We start from the raw sequence: 19,865 nt of genomic DNA on the forward strand, positions 1-19,865 counted from the left end.
GATCGCGGGAGCTTGCATACCTTGTTAGCATTCTTAGGATCGACAAAACCTTCCGGCTGCATCATATACAGTTCTTCCTTGAGATGTCCGTTAAGGAATGCCGTTTTGACGTCCATCTGCCATATCTCATAATCATAGTATGCGGCAATTGCTAACATGATTCGAACGGACTTCAGCTTCGCTACGGGAGATAATGTCTCATCGTAGTCAACCCCTTGAACTTGTCAAAAACCCTTAGCGACAAGTCGAGCTTTATAGATGGTAACATTACCATCTGCATCCGTCTTCTTCTTAAAGATCCATTTGTTTTCTATCGCTCGCCGATCATCGGGCAAGTCTGTCAAAGTCCATACTTCGTTTTCATACATGGATCCTATCTCAGATTGCATGGCTTCAAGCCATTTGTTGGAATCTGGGCCCGCCATCGCTTCTTCATAGTTCGAAGGTTCACCGTTGTCTAACAACATGATTTCCAGGATAGGGTTGCCATACCACTCTGGTGTGGAACATGTCCTTGTGGACCTACGAAGTTCAGTAGCAACTTGATCCGAAGTACATTGATCATCATCATTAATTTCCTCTCTAGTCGGTGCAGGCACCACAGGAACATTTCCTGAGCTGCACTACTTTCTGGTTCAAGAGGTAGTACTTCATCGAGTTCTACTTTCCTCCCACTTACTTCTCTCGAGAGAAACTCTTTTTCTAGAAAGGATCCGTTCTTTGCAACAAAGATCTTGCCTTCAGATCTTAAGTAGAAGGTATACCCAATGGTTTCCATAGGGTATCATATGAAGACACATTTTTCCGACTTGGGTTCGAGCTTTTTAGGTTGAAGTTTCTTGACATAAGCATCGCATCCCCAAACTTTTAGAAACGACAGCTTAGGTTTCTTCCCAAACCATAATTCATACGGTGTCATCTCAACGGATTTAGACGGAGCCCTATTTAAAGTGAATGTAGCTGTCTCTAGAGCGTATCCCCAAAACGATAGCGGTAAATCGGTAAGAGACATCATAGATCGCACCATATCCAATAGAGTGCGATTACGATGTTCGGACACACCGTTACGCTGAGGTGTTCCAGGCGGCATGAGTTGTGAAACGATTCCACATTTCCTTAAGTGCGTACCAAATTTGTGACTTAAATATTCCCCTCCACGATATGATCGCAAGAACTTTATATTTCGGTCACGTCGATTCTCCACCTCATTCTGAAATTCCTTGAACTTTTCAAAGGTCTCAGACTTGTGTTTCATCAAATAGACATACCCATATCTACTCAATTTATCAGTGAGAGTGAGAACATAACGATATCCTCCGTGAGCCTCAACGCTCATTGGACCACACACATCAGTATGTATGATTTCCAATAAGTTAGTTTCTCACTCCATTGTTCCGGAGAACGGAGTCTTGGTCATCTTGCCCATGAGGCATGGTTCGCATGTGTCAAATGATTCATAATCAAGAGACTCTAAAAGTCCATCAGCATGGAGCTTCTTCATGCGCTTGACACCAATGTGACCAAGGCAGCAGTGCCACAAGTATGTGGGACTATCGTTATCAACTTTACATCTTTTGGTATTCACACTATGAATATGTGTAACATTACGTTTGAGATTCATTAAGAATAAACCATTGACCATCGGGGCATGACCATAAAACCTATCTCTCATATAAATAGAACAACCATTATTCTCGGATTTAAATGAGTAGCCACCTCATATTAAACGAGATCCAGATACAATGTTCATGCTCAAACTTGGCACTAAATAACAATTATTGAGGTTTAAAACTAATCCCGTGGGTAAATGTATAGGCAGCGTGCCGACGGCGATCACATCGACCTTCGAACCATTCCCGACGCGCATCGTCACCTCGTCCTTCGCCAGTCTCCGCTTATTCCGAAGCTCCTGCCGTCTCCCACCCTGCAAACGCCGCCCTCTCCGGATGCGGATGACGAAGAAATTCAAAGCCCACCCATCGTCCACTTCGTAGCCACTGTTGATGACTTAACCGACATGCTAGACTTCGACTCCGAAGACATCGACGGTATGGACGACGATGCCGGAGACGACCAAGAACCAGCGCCTACAGGGCACTGGAAGGCCACCTCGTCCTATGACATATACATGGTGGACATCCCAAAGGATGGGAATGGCGATGGAACAACGGAGGATGACCCCTCCAAGAAACAGCCCAAGCGCCGGCGTCAGCGGTGCCGCTCTAAATCCCGCCATAGCAAAAACGGAGATTCCGGCACCGGAGATAATAGCACCCCGGACAGTGCCGAGGACAACCCCTTCCAGCAAGATTCAGCACAGGAGGATGGAGAAACCCGCCCTCATGAGAGAGCGGCAGACAGAGAGGTAGATGATGATAATTATATGCCTCCCTCCAGAGACGAGGCAAGCCTCGACGACGACGAATTTGTCGTGCCTGAGGATCCCGTTGAACAAGAGCGTTTCAAACGCAGGCTTATGGCCACGGCAAGCAGCCTCAAGAAAAAGCAGCAACAGCTTAGAGCTGACCAAGACTTGCTAGCCGACAGATGGACTGAAGTCCTTGCGGCCGAAGAGCATGAACTCGAACGCCCCTCCAAAAGCTACCCAAAACGCAAGCTGCTACCCTGATTAGAGGAGGAAGCACATGAACCTACATCACCAGCGCACAATACAGCTGACCGGCCACCTTGCGGCTGCGACAGAGAGGCCTCTAGGCCCTCCGCTAAAACCGCACTCCGACATCACTCGAAAAGTACAAAGCCTCGAGGGAATGCGCCAGACTTACGAGACATATTGGAGGATAAGGCAAGACAAACAAGATCGATCTACGAATTGCGCGGGCGCCCCACGATACGTGACGACAACCGTCGCACCGGATAAAGCAATTCCGGCCGGGCCGAACACAATAGACAAAGCTTGTTCGAGCTGTGTCGTGATATAGCCCAATACAGAGGCGCCGCACACCCTCTATGCTTCACAGACGAAGTAATGGATCATCAAATCCCTGAGGGTTTCAAACCCGCAAACATTGAATCATATGATGGCACAACAGATTCCGCGGTTTGGATCGAGGATTATCTCCTTCACATCCACATGGCCCGCGGCGATGATCTACACGCCATCAAATACCTCCCACTCAAGCTTAAAGGAACAGCTCGGCAGTGGCTCAACAGCTTGCCAGCAGAATCAATTGGGTGTTGGGAAGACCTGGAAGCCGCATTCCTTGATAACTTCCAGGGCATGTATGTGCGACCACCAAACGCCGATGACCTAAGCCACATAATTCAGCAGCCAGACGAATCGGCCAGACAATTTTGGACACAGTTCTTAACCAAGAAAAATCAAATCGTTGACTGTCCGGATGCAGAGGCCCTTGCAGCCTTCAAACATAACATTCGCGGTGAATGGCTTGCCCGACACCTAGGATAGGAAAAGTCGAAATCCATGGCAGCCCTCACATCCCTCATGACCCGCTTCTGCGCGGGAGAGGACAGCTGGCTAGCTCGCAGTAACAGCCTGACCAAAAACTCCGGTAGTTCGGATTCCAAGGACAGCAATGGCAGGTCGCGTCGCAATAAGCACAAGCGCCGCATCAACGGCGATAATACTAAAGATACGGCAGTCAACACCGGATTCAGAGGCTCTAAACCCGGTCAGCGGAAAAAGCCATTTAAAAGCACTACTCCAGGCCCGTCCAATTTGTACCGGATACTCGTTCGCTTGTGCCAGATACACGGCACCCCCGAAAAGCTAGCCAATCACACCAACAGGGATTGTTGGGTGTTCAAGCAGGCAGGCAAGTTAATTGCCGAAAACAATGACAAGGGGCTGCATAGCGATGACAAGGAAGAGACCCGTCCGCCGAACAATAGAGGACAGAAGGGTTTCCCCCCACAAGTGCGAACGGTGAACATGATATACGCAACCCACATACCCAAAAAGGAGCGGAAGCGTGCACTCAGGGACGTATACGCGATGGAGCCAGTCGCCCCAAAGTTCAACCCGTGGTCCTCCTGCCCGATCACTTTTGATCGAAGGGACCACCCCACTAGTATCCATCACGGCGGATTCGCCGCATTGGTTTTAGACCCAATCATCGACGGATTTCACCTCACTAGAGTCCTGATGGACGTCGGCAACAGCCTGAACCTGCTTTATCAGGATACAGTGTGCAAGATGGGCATAGACCCCTCAAGGATTAAACCCACAAAGACGACCTTCAAAGGCGTGATACCAGGTGTAGAGGCCAACTGTACAAGCTCAGTTACACTTGAAGTGGTCTTCGGATCCCCAGATAACTTCCGAAGCGAGGAGTTAATCTTTGACATAGTCCCGTTCCGCAGCGGCTATCATTCACTGCTCGGACGAACCGCATTTGCAAAGTTCAATGCGGTGCCGCACTATGCATACCTCAAGCTCAAGATGCCAGGCCCTCGAGGAGTCATTATGGTCAACAGAAACACCGAACGCTCTCTCCGAATGGAGGAGCATACAACGGCTCTCACGGCGGAAGTACAAAGCAACCTCTTAAGGCAATTCTCGAGTCCGGCTGTTAAGCGGCCGGACGCCGTCAAGCGCGCCCGGAGTAACCTACAACAAGACCACCTGGCACGTTTCGAGCATGCGTAGCAATGCGGCCCCACCTCAGCCCTCGCGTCATCGCGAAACCAGTACCACGCGTACATAACTACGCTCTGGAGATACCATGGGCACGGGGGGAGGGGCATGACAACGGAATGCCCAGAGTGCGCTCAACCACGCCAAGGGCTCCCAATTGTGTCATCTTTTCTTTCTTCTTATTTTCAGGACTCCGTTTCTCAGAAGCCCTGTCCGGCCGTAGACTTGCTGAACTCACGATGCAACAGCCAGGGACGCAGAAAAGCTACGTCGAGTATCCAGGTGGTCTCCATTACGAGCATTATACCTGTTTTGCATACCATTCCGCAGCCTACCCCTGGAAGGGGACATGTTAAATAGTCCCATCCCTCGCTTATCGCACTATTTGTATCGTTCTGCTTTCATTGCAGTATTTTTTGAATAAACAATGCATCGCTTTTTGCCTATCATTGCATTACCTTTTTATATATGTTCACCTATGACATGTTGCACCCGTACGCTTTGGTACGGCCAAATACACCAGGGGCTTAAGTTCCCCAAAGTATGGTGTGATAAGTCCGAACACTTTCACAAGTGCGGCACCCCAAACTTATAGCATTATATGCATCGGCTCCGAATCATGTCTTGGGTCAATAGTTGGGTTTGCCCGGCTCCCATGTTTTGGTACCTTACGTTCCGCTATATCGGCTAAGGTAGCGCTGGGAGAACCACTGCGATTGTGCCCCAGTTGAGCTAGGTTGAGCACCTCAGTGGAGAAAGCTAATACTGACCGTCATGATGGGGCGAGAGCCGGTCGCTGTTCGAGAGGTTTTTTGAGTCCCTAAAGACTTATGCCGCTTAGAGCGAGGAGCCGGCTTTGTCCGGCCCAGGCGTGGATAGCGCCCCAAATTCGGCCTTCCGAACACTAGGGGCTTTGCCGAAATTTAAAATTATAGAATTCTATGGCTAAGTGGGAGTGTTCAAGCATTATAAGTCCGGTTGCCTTGTTTGTTGTGTTGAGCGCCTCCCTCGAAGGACCCAAAAATGGGAAAAAGAGCGCTCAAGTTTATCCCGAATACCCCAGCACTCGCGGAATGGGGGCTGAAGCCAACGACTTGCCATCTCCCAAATTTGATAAACGGCCGCACAGAAGGTAATATTTTAAATTAACAAGCGTTGCTTAGCGCATACGAACAAAGTTTTCAGCGCACAGGATAACAACATGGGAGTCTACTAAAAAATTACATCTTTGGAGCATTCACCCGCTATAATGCGGGCACCCTTCAGGATGCCCTTATAATACATCTCGGGCGTGCGATACTCCTTGCCTGGCGGTGGCGCGTCTGTCACAAGCTTTTCGGCGTCCATCTTGCCCCAGTGCACTTTAGCACGGGCAAGGGCCCGACGAGCACCCTCAATGCAGGCGGAGTGCTTGATGACTTCAATCCATGGACAGGCGTCCACCAGCCGCCGCACCAGACTGAAGTAGCTCCCAGGCATGGCTTCCTTAGGCCACAGCCGAACTATGAGGCCCTTCATGGCCTGTTCGGCCACCTTGTGGAGCTCGACCAGCTGCTTCAGCTGGTCGCTAAGGGGCACCGGATGTCCGGCCTTAGCATATTGAGACCAAAACACCTTTTCCGTCGAGCTCCCCTCTTCGGCTCAATAGAATGCGGCAGCATCAGACACGCTACAGGGCAGATCGGCGAAACCTCCTGGAGAGCTCCGGATTCGGGTAAGTAACACATAATTCACTTTTATATGCTTGCTTTGCATAAAGAATGCCTTACCCGCCGCTATCTTCTTTATCGCCTCTATCTCCTGGAGGGCCTTCTGGGCTTCGGCCTTAGCGGCTTTGGCACTCTCAAGAGCAAAGGCAAGCTCGAACTCTCGAGTCTTCGAGTCACGCTCTAAACTTTCGTGTTTTTCAACAAGAGCCTGGAGCTCTTGTCACACCTCCGCCACCCGCGCCTCTTGCTTCTCTCGCTCGGTGCACTCCAAGGCCGCACTGCTTTCGGACTTGGACAACACCTCCTTCAAGGTTGCCACCTCATTCGTGGCCCCTGCAATACCCACGTTCTTTCTGTCATTTATTGCAACCAAATCCTTTTCTATAAGGTACTACTTTAATAAGGTATCACTTACCTTCCTTGTCCTCGAGCTGCTTCTTGGCCAGGCCGAGCTCGTTCTCGGACCGCTCGAGGCTCTGCTTCAATGCATGGACCTCCGTAGTCAGTGCGATAGAGGTCAGCAGCGTAGCCTGCATTCCCATATTGACATATTTCTGTTAGACTCCTGCGTATATCTTTTTAGATCCTCAGCCTGGCTTTTCTTTCCGAACACCAAACTAAGCATCAGGGGCTACTGTCTATGCGGTACTATTTTTACATATCTTAAATTACTTACCTCAAAGCCTATTAGAAGACTGGTACAGGCTTCAGTCAGCCCGCTCTTGGCGGACTGTACTTTCTGGATCACCGCACTCATAACGGTACGGTGCTCCTCATCGATGGAAGCGCCGTTGAGCGCCTCCAACAAATTATCGAGCGCCTCCGGTTGGACGGAGGCCACCGGCGTCGCAGTCTCGCCCTTCTGACGAAGGGGCCACCCGCCGGACTCCGGAACCACTACAGGTTCCGGTACGGAGTCCGGCACAGGGCCGGACTTGGAACCCTCGGAGGTTCCGCCCTCTTTTCACCCAAAGTCCGGAAGGTCGCCTTGCGGTGCCTCCAGGACCACCTCCTGCTGGCTGGGCCCCTTCTGGGGCCCCACCTCGGCGTCGTCTGCATCATGAGGGGAGGAGGCGGTCGGAAGTGAAGTACTATTCACATCCGACGAACCCAGGGACCCGCTCGATGAAGCGGGGAGATCGTCCTTGGGCAGGCTACAGGGTTGTATTCGGCGTTAGAAGACACTATGCGGCAAAAGAGAAATCATGAATTATTATGGAGTCTGGACACTTACGATCTCGCCAGGGGCTTGGCCCTCGAGGGCCACTCCTCTTCACCATCGTCGGTGTTGGTGGAGTAGTCCAGAGGAAGAGTCCTTCCCTTCTTGGACCCTCCGGCCTCCCCAGTTGGGGAGGCCTTCCTTTTCTTCTCTCCCCCCGTTGGGGGAGAAGCTTCTTTCTTCTCCTCCTCGTCTTCATTGGAGGAGTCCGCCTTGGAGTCATCAGATGATGAGTCTGATAACACCAGACGACAGGAACTCTTTCGAGTTCCCGTGGCCTTCTTCTTGGCCTTCTTCTCCGGCACCACGTGAGGTGCCGGAACCAGCAGCCCCGTCAAGCGGGCGTCCGCTGGGTCTTCTGGCAAAGGAGCCGGACAGTTAGCCTGCTCGGCCTTCTTCAGACAGTCCTATTAAAGGAGAGGGAGTTTAGATCCTGCATAGAGTCAAACTATGGAAAACAAGTGTCCCGTAAAGGGTAAAATAGCTAACCTTGCTGGCTTGACGCTGCGAGCTGAATCCGCGATCTTCGGTAGCGGATGCGGGAGCCTCGGCGCCCTTGAATAGCACCTTCCAGGCATCTTCGTACGTAGTGTTGAAGAGCCTGCTCAAGGTTCGGTGCTGTGCTGGATCAAACTCCCACAATTTGAAGGCCCGTTGTTGGCACGGGAGGATCCAGCGGATGAGCATGACCTGGACTACGTTGACAAGCTTGAGATTCTTGTTCACTAGCTTTTGGACACGGGCTTGGAGTCCGGTCAGCTCCTCCGAATCGCCCCATATCAGGCCCTTCTCTTTCCAGGAGGTGAGCCGTGTGGGAATGCCAGATCTGAATTCGGCGGCCGCTGCCCATTCAGGGTCACGTGGCTCGGTGATGTAGAACCACCCCGATTGCCACCCTTTGATGGTTTCCACGAAGGCGCCCTCGAGCCATGTGACGTTGGGAATCTTGCCCACCATGGCGCCTCCGCACTCCGCTTGGCGGCCGCCCACTACCTTCGGCTTGACATTAAAAGTCTTCAGCCATAAGCCGAAGTGGGGCTGGATGCAGAGGAAGGCCTCGCACACGATGATGAACGCCGAAATGTTGAGGATGAAATTCGGGGCCAGATCATGGAAATCTAGGCCATAGTAGAACATGAGCCCCCGGACAAATGGGTGAAGTGGGAAGCCCAGTCCGCGGAGGAAATGGGGAAGGAACACTACCCTCTCATGGGGCCTGGGGGTGGGCATGAGCTGCCCCTCGTCGGGGAGCCGATGCGCAACGTCGCCGGACAAGTATTCGGCTTTGCAAAGCCTTTTGATGTGCCCCTCCGTAACGGAGGAGGCCATCCACTTGCCTCCCGCTCCGGACATGGTTGGAGAAGGTCGAGGCGAGATGTGCGGACTTGGGCGCTGGAGCTCGAGTGCGCGGAAATGGATGGGCAAAGGAGGAAGAGGGCGTAGGTAGAAAGGTGGATTCTTATCCCCTTATATGGACGGACGAAACTATGCGTCCCCACCGGCCTGATAAAACTCGCTTATCTCCCAAGCACCGTAATCAATGGCGCGGTTGGGTTACCCACGCCCGTATTGATGAGAATCCCGGAATAAGGGGACACGATCTCTGCTTCGACAAGACGTGCCAAGGAAACCGCTTCGCTAAACGCACTGAGGTGGAACAATAAAAACAATTCGAATAAAGGCTTGGCCGTGGTGTGACGTCATGCCGTGAAATACGTCAGCAGATTGAACTTGTATAAGTATTATTCTCTCTACGGTGGTATGTGGAACTTATATTGCAGAGCCGGACACTATCCTGGTGTTCAAAATCTTCTATGAATTATTCAGAGGAGGAACCCGCCTTGCAATGCCGAAGACAATATGCGCGTCGGACTCGTCGTCATTGAAGCCTGGTTCAGGGGCTACTGAGGGAGTCCTGGATTAGGGGGTGTCCGGATAGCCGAACTATCAGCGTTCGCCGGACTCCAAGACTATGAAGATACAAGATTGAAGACTCCGTCCCATGTCCGGATGGGACTTTCCTTGGCGTGGAAGGCAAGCTTGGCGATACGGATATGTAGATCTCCTACCATTGTAACCGACTCCGTGTAACCCTAGCCCTCTCCGGTGTCTATATAAATCGGAGGGTTTTAGTCCATAGGACGAACAACAATCATACCATAGGCTAGCTTCTAGGGTTTAGCCTCCTTGATCTCGTGGTAGATCTACTCTTGTACTACCCATATCATCAATATTAATCAAGCAGGAGTAGGGTTTTACCTCCACCGAGAGGGCCCGAACCTGGGTAAAAACATCATGTCCCTTGTCTCCTGTTACCATCCGCCTAGACACATAGTTCGGGACCCCCTACCCGAGATCCGTCGGTTTTGACACCGACACCCATTCTGCCACCGCTGGAGCTTGCTCAAAAATCTGGGAATCTATTGCATTGTTATGTACAAGCCACATGTGGTATAGTGAAAGTGCAACTAATCCTCGGTAGCTTTGGTAATTCATAACAACATATATCTCATTGAACTGATGTCCATTTAAGATAAGTATTTCTGGATGTTCAGTGATTGGCATGGCATGGACTAGAGATGTGGACCCCTCAAAATGGTAAGGACATGGATTGGCAAAAGCTCAAGACTCTACATCTTTGTTTAAGTGATCCAAGATCACATTGAGTCCATAGGAAAGCCAATACTATTAAAAGGGGATGAGGTGTTGCTTAATGATCTATTTGCTAAAGTGGTTAGTGATATTGCTCCAAAACCCTTAGCCACTTTCTCTAACCGAATATGTCCAAATCCTAATTCCCAACTCGGTCCCACTAATATTTCCTACCGGAGCCACCGAGTTCATCTGGACTTAGCCACTGTCAAAACCCTAACAATTTGATACCCCGATATGGATCTCGGTCCCACGGAGATGGCCTTGCCAGCTCTCTGTGATTTGTTGCAATCACTTCCATCTCACCAAGATGTAGCAATCGGTCTCACCGAGATGGCTTGACCGATTCTCTGTTGCATTATTGCTTCACTTCGGCTCACCAAGATGATGCGATCGGCGGCACCGAGATGAGGTTTGCCCTAAGTGTTGGGGAACACGGTAATTTCAAAAATTTCCTATGCACGCGCAAGATCATGGTGATGCATAGTAACAAGAGGGAGGAGTGTTGTCCACGTACCCTCGTAGACTGTAAGCGGAAGCATTATGACAACGCGGTTGATGTAGTCGTACGTCTTCACGACCTGACCGATCTTAGTACCGAAAGCACGGCACGTCCATGATCTGCACATGTTCAGCTCGGTGACGTCCCACGAACTCACGATCCAGTAGAGTGTCGAGGAAGAGTTACGTTAGCACGACGGCGTGATGACGGTGATGATGAAGCTACCGGCACAGGGCTTCACCTAAGCACTACAACGATATGACCGAGGTGGATTATGGTGGAGGGGGGCACCGCACACGGCTAAGAGATCAATGATAAACTTGTGTGTCTATGGGGTGCCTCCCCCGTATATAAAGGAGTGGAGGAGGGGAAGGACCGGCCCTCTAATTTGGCGCGCCCTGGGGAGTCCTACTCCCACCGGGAGTAGGATCCCCCCCTTCCAAGTAGTAGATGTAGGAGAGAAGGAAAGGGAAGAGAGAAGAGAAGGAAGGAGGGCGCGCCGCCCCTCCCCCTAGTACAATTCGGACTAGGCCTTAGGTAGCCCCACTCTCTCTCCCTTAAAGCCCAATAAGGCCCATATACTCCCCGGCGAATTCCCGTAACTCTCCGGTACTCTGATAATTACCTGAACCACTCAGATCCTTTCCGATGTCCGAATATAGCCTTCCAATATATCGATCTTTACATCTCAAACATTTCGAGACTTCTCTTCATGTCCCTGATCTCATCCGGGACTCCGAACAACCTTCGGTACATCAAAACACATAAACTCATAATACCGATCTTCACCGAACGTTAAGCGTGCGGACCCTACGGGTTCGAGAACTATGTAGACATGACCGAGACTCATCTCCGATCAATAACCAATAGCGGAACCTGGATGCTCATATTGGCTCCCACATATTCTACGAAGATCTTTATCGGTTAAACCGCATAACAACATATGTTGTTCCCTTTGTCATCGGTATGTTACTTGCCCGAGATTCGATCGTTGGTATCTCAATACCTAGTTCAATCTCGTTACCAGCAAGTCTCTTTACTTGTTCCATAATGCATCATCCTGCAACTAACTCATTAGTCACATTGCTTACAAGGCTCATAGTGATGTGCTTTACCGAGAGGGTCCAGAGATACCTCTGCGACACTCGGAGTGACAAATCCTAATCTCGATCTATGCCAACTCAACAAATACCATCGGAGACACCTGTACAACATCTTTATAATCACCCAGTTACGTTGTGACGTTTGATAGCACACAAAGTGTTCCTCCGATATTCGGGAGTTACATAATCTCACAGTCATAGGAACATGTATAAGTCATGAAGAAAGCAATAGCAACATACTAAACAATCAAGTGCTAAGCTAACGGAATGGGTCAAGTCAATCACATCATTCTCTAATGATGTGATCCCGTTCATCAAATGACAACTCATGTCTATGGCTAGGAAACTTAACCATCTTTGATTAACGAGCTAGTCAAGTAGAGGCATATTAGTGACATTCTGTTTGTCTATGTATTCACACAGGTACTAAGTTTCCGGTTAATACAATTCTAGCATGAATAATAAACATTTATCACGATATAAGGAAATATTAATAACAACTTTAATATTGCCTCTAGGGCATATTTCCTTCACTAAGCCCTTGCACATCAGTCCCACCGAGTTGTTCCCGTCGGTCTCACCGAGATTCCTAACATTCATATTTTTACACAGATTGGTGCCACCGAGTTTTCTGATCGGTGCCACCAAGATGGGTCAAAAGTGTGTAACGGCTGGATTTTGTGTGGAGTCTATATATACCCTCCACCCTCCCTCTTCATTGAGGAGAGCCATCAGAACATGCCTACACTTCCACCAATCATTTTCTGAGAGAGAACCACCTACTCATGCGTTGAGATCAAGAGTTTCCATTCTCACCATTTGAACCTTGATTTTTAGCCTTCCCCAAGTTGATTTTCTCTCAAATACCTCTTCCACCATAGCCAAGTCTGTGAGACAGAGTTGAGTGTTGGGAAGACTATCATTTGAAGCACAAGAGCAAGGAGGTCATCATCAACACACCGTCTATTACCTTTTGGAGAGTGGTGTCTCCTAGATTGGTTAGGTGTCGCTTGGGAGGCACCGACATGATGTGGAGTTGAACCAAGAAATTTGTAAGGGCAAGTAGATCTCTAACTTTGTGAAGATCTACTTGAGTGAGGCAAGTCCTTCGTGGACGATGGCCATGATGGGATAGACATGATTGATTCTTCGTGGACCCTTCATGGGTGGAGCCCTCCGTGGACTCCTGCAGTCGTTACCCTTCGTGGGTTGAAGTCTCCATCAATGTGGATGTATGATAGCACCACCTATCAGAACCACACCAAAAATCTTTGTGTCTCCATTGCGTTTGCCTTCTCCAAACCCTTCCCTTTACCTTCATATGTTGTTTTACATTTCACTGTTATACTTTAGAATTGCATGTGTAGGTTGATTGCTTGACTTGTCATAATTGCTAAAATCTTCCCACAACTAAAATTGGGAAAAGGAAAGATTTTTATTTGGTCAAGTAGTCTAATAACCCCTCTCTAGACATACTGTCGATCCTACATATAGGCTCATAATCATAATACTCCCTCCGTTCCATAATATAAGCGCGTTTTTTTGCACTACACTAGTGTAAAAAACGCTCTTATATTATGGGACAGAGGGAGTAGCTCTTTCTGCCTTCTTATTTTTACCCATCCAATCCAGGAGCCACCCCGCCAACAGATGATGTGAGTCAACCCACTCTGGCGGCCTGAAAACACTAGCATCTCCTCTGATATTATTCACATAGTCCCACTTGAGCATTGCATAATGGCATCGCCAGAAATGATGAAGCACATATTCTTCATAGCCACAAGCTATGCAAAAAATCCGGCCTTTATCCTTCTTCGGTGTAATTCAATGCCCATAGCAAGGCCGTTTTTGAGTGCTCTCCAGACATGTACCTTCGCCTTGCCCGGGACCCCCGTACTCCATAGATTGTTCCACCCTGCATGCCTCGCCGCCGAGGACGAGTTCTTCGGTGAACCAACTCTTGTCTCCTTAAGTTTCATCTCTAAATGGTAGGCCGACCGGACCGGGAAGATGCCATTCTTTGTGTAGTTCCAAGCCAACATATCATCTCTGCCCGACCCTCCCACAGTGGTCTAGATAATGTCAGCAATATCCACCCCAGTGAACACCCATTGCAACGAGGCCATGTCCCAGATGTTCCCAGAATAATCTAGGAGATCATCAACCATTCAAATGTTCTGCATGTCCCGCGCCCCAACTGGTTTCATAGTGCCTTCCCTCGGTATCCAATTATCATAACACACCCTCACTCAGGTTCCATTCCCTGTGTGCCATATCAAACCTTCTTTGAGTAGTTAACCCTTGTGGATGATACTCTTCCAAGTTGTTGAGGCACTTCTGGGAGTCTAGGCCTCCATCAACTCTCCTATTAGGAAGTACCTGGCCTTAAGAACTTTTGCGCACAGAGAGTTTGGGACTGTAAGGATCCACCATGCTGTTTTGCAAGCAACACTTTGTTGAAAAGCTTCAAAATCCTGAAACCCCATACCCCCCACACGTTTGCTTCTGCACATCTTTTCCCAAGCAATCCAGTGCACCTTGCGCTTACCATTTTCTGCTCCCCACCAAAAGTTTGATAAAATGGATGTCAGATTCTGGCACAATTTCTTGGTGAATTGAAAACAACTCATGGCAAGCGTCGGAGTGGCTTGGAGCTGTTGGAAATATGCCCTAGAGGCAACAATAAAGTGGTTATTATTATATTTCCTTAATCATGATAAAGGTTTATTATTCATGCTAGAATTGTATTGACCGGAAACTTAAATACATGTGTGGATACATAAACAAATACCATGTCCCTAGTAAGCCTCTACTAGACTAGCTCATTGATCCAGAGATGCTTAAGATTTCCTAACCATAGACATGTGTTGTCACTTGATAACGGGATCACATCATTAGGAGAATGATGTGATGGACAAGACCCATTTGTTAGCATATCATATGATTGTTCAATTTATTTCTACTTCTTTCTTAATGTCAAATACATATTCCTTCGACCATGAGATCATGCAACTCCCAGATATCAGAGGAATACCTTGTGTTCTATCAAACGGCACAACGTAACTGGGTGATCATGAAGATGCTCTACAGGTATCTCCAAAGATGTCTGTTGGGTTGGCATGGATCAAGATTGAGATTTATCACTCTGTGTATCGTAGAGGTATCTCTGGGCCCTCTCGGTAATACAACATCACAAGAAGCTTGCAAGCAAAGTGACTAAGGAGTTAGTTACAAGATGATGTATTACAGAATGAGTGAAAAGACTTTCCAGTAACAAGATTGAACTAGGTATGGAGATACCAATGATCGAATCTCGGGAAAGTAACATACCGACGGGCAAAGGGAATTACGTATTTTGTCATAAAGGTTCGATCGATAAAGATCTTCATAGACTATGTAGGAACCAATATGGGCATCCAAGTCTCGCTATTGGTTATTGACCGAAGAGGTGTCTTGGTCATGTCTACATCATTCTCGAACCCGTAGGGTCCGCACACTTAACGTTCATTGACAATATAGTATTATATGAGTTATGTGAGTTGGTAACCGAATGTTGTTCAGAGTCCCAGATGAGATCATGGACATGACGTGGAGCTCCGGAATGGTTCGGAGGTAAAGATCTATATATAGGACGATGCTATTTGGTCAACGGAAAGGGTTTGAGATGTACCGGGTATTCATCGGAGTGCTAGAAGGGGTTTCAGGAGGCCATCAGTAAGTGGTGGGCCTTATGGGCCAAAGGGGGAAGTACACCATCCCGCAAGGGGGCTGGCGCACCCCTCCACCCTTTCCAACATGCCAAGGAAGGGAGGGAAGGAAGGGAGAGGCGCCCTAAGGTAGCCAGCCCCCCTTTTCCTTCCCCCGTGTCCATATATGGAAGGGGGCGCGACTAGGCAGGCCCTAGGGCTGCCTCCTCTCCCCCCTCCACCTATATATATGATAGGGGAGAGGGGCAAGACACACCATGATTCCTAAGCCGTGTGTGGCGCCCCTTTCCCTCTAGTTCGTCCTCGGTCATAATTTTTGTAGTGCTCAACGAAGCCCTACGTAGATAGTTGCACCACCACCGTTACCACACCATCATGCTGCCGGAACTCGTCTACTACTTTGCCTCTCTTGCTAGATTGATAAGGGGAGGATGTCATCAAGCTAAACGTGTGCTGAACGCGGAGGTGTCGTAAGTTTGGTACTTGTTCGGTTGGATCGTGAAGGTGTATGACTACATCAACTACATTGACAAACGCTTCTGCTTAAAGGTCTATGAGGGTACATAGACATACTCCCCCTCTCTCGTAGCTATGCATATCCATGGATAGATCTTGCGTGTGCGTAGAAATTTTTTGGTTTTCCATGCAATGTTCCCCAACGGTGGTATCAGAGCCAGGTCTATGCATAGATGTTATGCACGAGTAGAACACAAAGAAGTTGTGGGTGGTGATGGTCATACCGCTTACCACCAACATCTTATTTTGATTCGGCAGCATTGTGGGATGAAGCAGCACGGACCAACCTTACATGTTCATGCACATGAGACCATTCCACCGACTCACATGCAACTTGTTTTGCATAAAGGTGGCTGATGGGTGTCTATTTCTCCTACTTTAGTTGAATCAAATTTGACTACGGCCGGTCCTTGCAGAAGGTTAAAACAACAAACTTGATAATCACAGTTTGGGTTTTGCATAGGTACGAACGGTTCTTGCTAGTTGCCCGTAGTAGCCATGTAAAACTTGCAACAACAAAGTGGAGGACGTCTGAGTTGTTTTTGCAGGGTATGTTGTGATGTGATATGGTCAAGACATGATTTGATATATGTTGATGTATGATATGATCATGTTTTGTAACAAGTTCACGACTTGCATGTCAATGAGTACGACAACCGGCAGGAGCCTTAGGGTTGTCTTTAATTATTGTATGACCTGCGTGTCAGTCACTAAGCGCCATGTAATTGCTTTACTTTATCGCTATGCGTTAGCAATAGTTGTAGAAGCAATAGTTGGCGAGATGACCCCGACACTACAACGTAGATTAAGGTGTCGTTCCGGTGATAATGGAGATCATGCCAATGCTTTGGAGATGGAGATCAAAAGCACAAGATGATGATGGCCATATCATGTCACATATTTTTTATTGCATGTGATGTTTATCCCTTATGCATCTTATTTTGCTTAGAACAACGGTAGCATTATAAGATGATCCCTTCACTAAATTTCAAGATAAAAGTGTTCTCCGTGAGTATGCACCATTGCCAAAGTTCGTCATTTTGAATCACCTCGTGATGATCGGGTGTGATAGACTCTATGTTCACATACAACGGGTGTAAGACAGTTTTGCATGTGCAGAATACTTGGGTTAAACTTGACGATCCTAGCATGTACAGACATGGTCTCGGAACACTGGAGACCAAAAGGTCGAACGTGAGTCATATAGTAGATATGATCAGCATAGAGACATTCACCATTGAACACTACCCCATCTCACATGATGATCGGACATGGGTTAGTTGATTTGGATCATGTATCACTTAGACAACTTGAGGGATGTTGATTTAAGTGGGAGTTCATTAGTAATTTGATTAATTGAACTAAAATTTGTCATGAACTTAGTCTTAATAATTTTTGCATATCTATGTTGTAGATAAATGGCCCGTTCTACTGTTCCCTTGAATTTTAATGCGTTCCTAGAGAAAGCTAAGTTGAAAGATGATGGTAGCAACTACACGGACTGTGTCCATAACTTGAGGTTTATCCTCATTGCTGCACAAAATTATGTCCTTGATGCACCGCTAGCTGACAGACCTGCTGCAGGAGCTACTGCAGATGTTATGAACATATGACAGGCTTGATCTGATGACTACTCAATAGTCCAGTGTGCCATGCTTTACGGCTTAGAACCGGGACTTCAAAGAGGTTTTGAATGCCAGAGATCATATGAGATGTTCCAAGAGCTGAAGTTGATATTTGAAGCTAATGCCCGGGTTGAGAGATATGAAGTCTCCAACAAGTTCTATAGCTGTAAGATGGAGAAGAACAGTTCTATCAGTGAACACATACTCAAAATGTCTGGGTATCATAACCACTTGACTCAGCTGGGAGTTGATTGATATGTCTCCGTCATATCTATAATTTTTGATTGTTCCATGCCAATATTATTCTACTTTTATATACTTTTGGCAACTTTTTATACTATTTTTTGGGACTAACATATTGATCCAGTGCCTAGTGTCAGTTCCTATTTGTTGCATGTTTTATGTTTCGCAGCAACCCAATATCAAACGGAGTCCAAACGGGATAAAAACGGACGGAGAATTATTTTGGAATATTTGTGATTTTTGGGAGGAAGAATCAACACGAAACGGTGCTCGAGGTGGCCACAAGAGTGGCCCATGCCACCACTCCAGGGGTCGCGCCCCCTATCTCGTGGGTCACCCATAAGGCGGTTGATTCCCTTCTTTGGCCGCAAGAAAGCTAATTTTTGGAAAACGATCTCGGCGAAGGTTTCAGTCCAATCAGAGTTACGGATCTCCAGTTATAAAGGAAACGATGCCAGGGCAGAATTCTAGAACGTAGAAACAGAGAGATAGATCCAATCTCGGAGGGGCTCTCACCCCTCCCACGCCATGGGAGCCAAGGACCAGAGGGGAAACCCTTCTCCCATCTAGGGAGGAGGTCAAGGAAGAAGAAGAAGAAGGGGGCCTCTCTCCCCCTTGCTTCCGGTGGCGCCGGAATGCTGCCGGGGGCCATCATCATCACCGCGATCTTCACCGACACCGCCGTCATCTTCACCAACATCTCCATCACCTTCCCCCATCTATATACAGCCGTCCACTCTCCGGCAACCCGCTGTACCCTCTACTTGAACATGGTGCTTTATGCTTCATATTATTATCCAATGATGTGTTGCCATCCTATGATGTCTGAGTAGATTCTCGTTGTCCTATTGGTGGTTGATGAATTGCTATGATTGATTTAATTTGCTTGTGGTTATGTTGCTCTCCTTTGGTTCCCATCATATAAGCGCGCGCGTGGATCACACCTTAGGGTTAGTTGTATGTTGATAGGACTATGTATTGGAGGGCTAGAGTGACAGAAGCTTCAACCTAGCATAGAAATTGATGCATACGGGATTGAAGGGGGACTAATATATCTTAATCCTATGGTTGGGTTTTACCTTAATGAATGTTAGTAGTTGTGGATGCTTGCTAATAGTTCCAATCATAAGTGCATAGAATTCCAAGTCAGGGATGATATGCTTGTTGGAAATATGCCCTAGAGGCAATAATAAAATGGTTATTATTATATTTCTTTGTTCATGATAATTGTATGTTATTCATGCTATAACTGTGTTATCCGGAAATCATAACACACGTGTGAATACATAGACTACAACATGTCCCTAGTAAGCCTCTAGTTGACTAGCTCATTGATCAACAGATAGTCATGGTTTCCTGAGTATGGGCATTGGATGTCATTGATAACGGGATCACATCATTAGGAGAATGATGTGATGGACAAGACCCAATCCTAAGCATAGCTCAAAGATCGTGTAGTTCGTTTAGCTAGAGCTTTTCCAAATGTCAAGTATCGTTTCCTTAGACCATGAGATTGTGCAAGGAGTGCTTTGGGTGTGCTAAACGTCACAACATAACTGGGTGCCTATAAAGGTGCACTACGGGTATCTTCGAAAGTGTCTGTTGGGTTGGCACGAATCGAGAATGGGATTTGTCACTCCGTATGACGGAGAGGTATCTCTGGGCCCACTTAGTAATGCATCGTCATAATGAGCTCAATGTGACCAAGTGACTGGTCACGGGATCATGCATTAAGGTACGAGTAAAGTGACTTGCCGGTAACGAGACGGAACGAGGTATTGGGATACCGACGATCGGGTCTCGGGCAAGTAATGTACCGATTGACAAGGGGAATTGTATACGGGATTGATTGAATCCTCGACATCGTGGTTCATCCGATGAGATCATCGAGGAGCATGTGGGAGCCAACATGGGTATCCAGATCCCGCTGTTGGTTATTGACCGGAGAGGCGTCTCGGTCATGTCTGCATG

The sequence above is a fragment of the Triticum dicoccoides genome, chromosome 4B, assembly GCF_002162155.2.
Source record: "Triticum dicoccoides isolate Atlit2015 ecotype Zavitan chromosome 4B, WEW_v2.0, whole genome shotgun sequence".
NCBI classification, from domain to species: Eukaryota; Viridiplantae; Streptophyta; class Magnoliopsida; order Poales; family Poaceae; genus Triticum; species Triticum dicoccoides.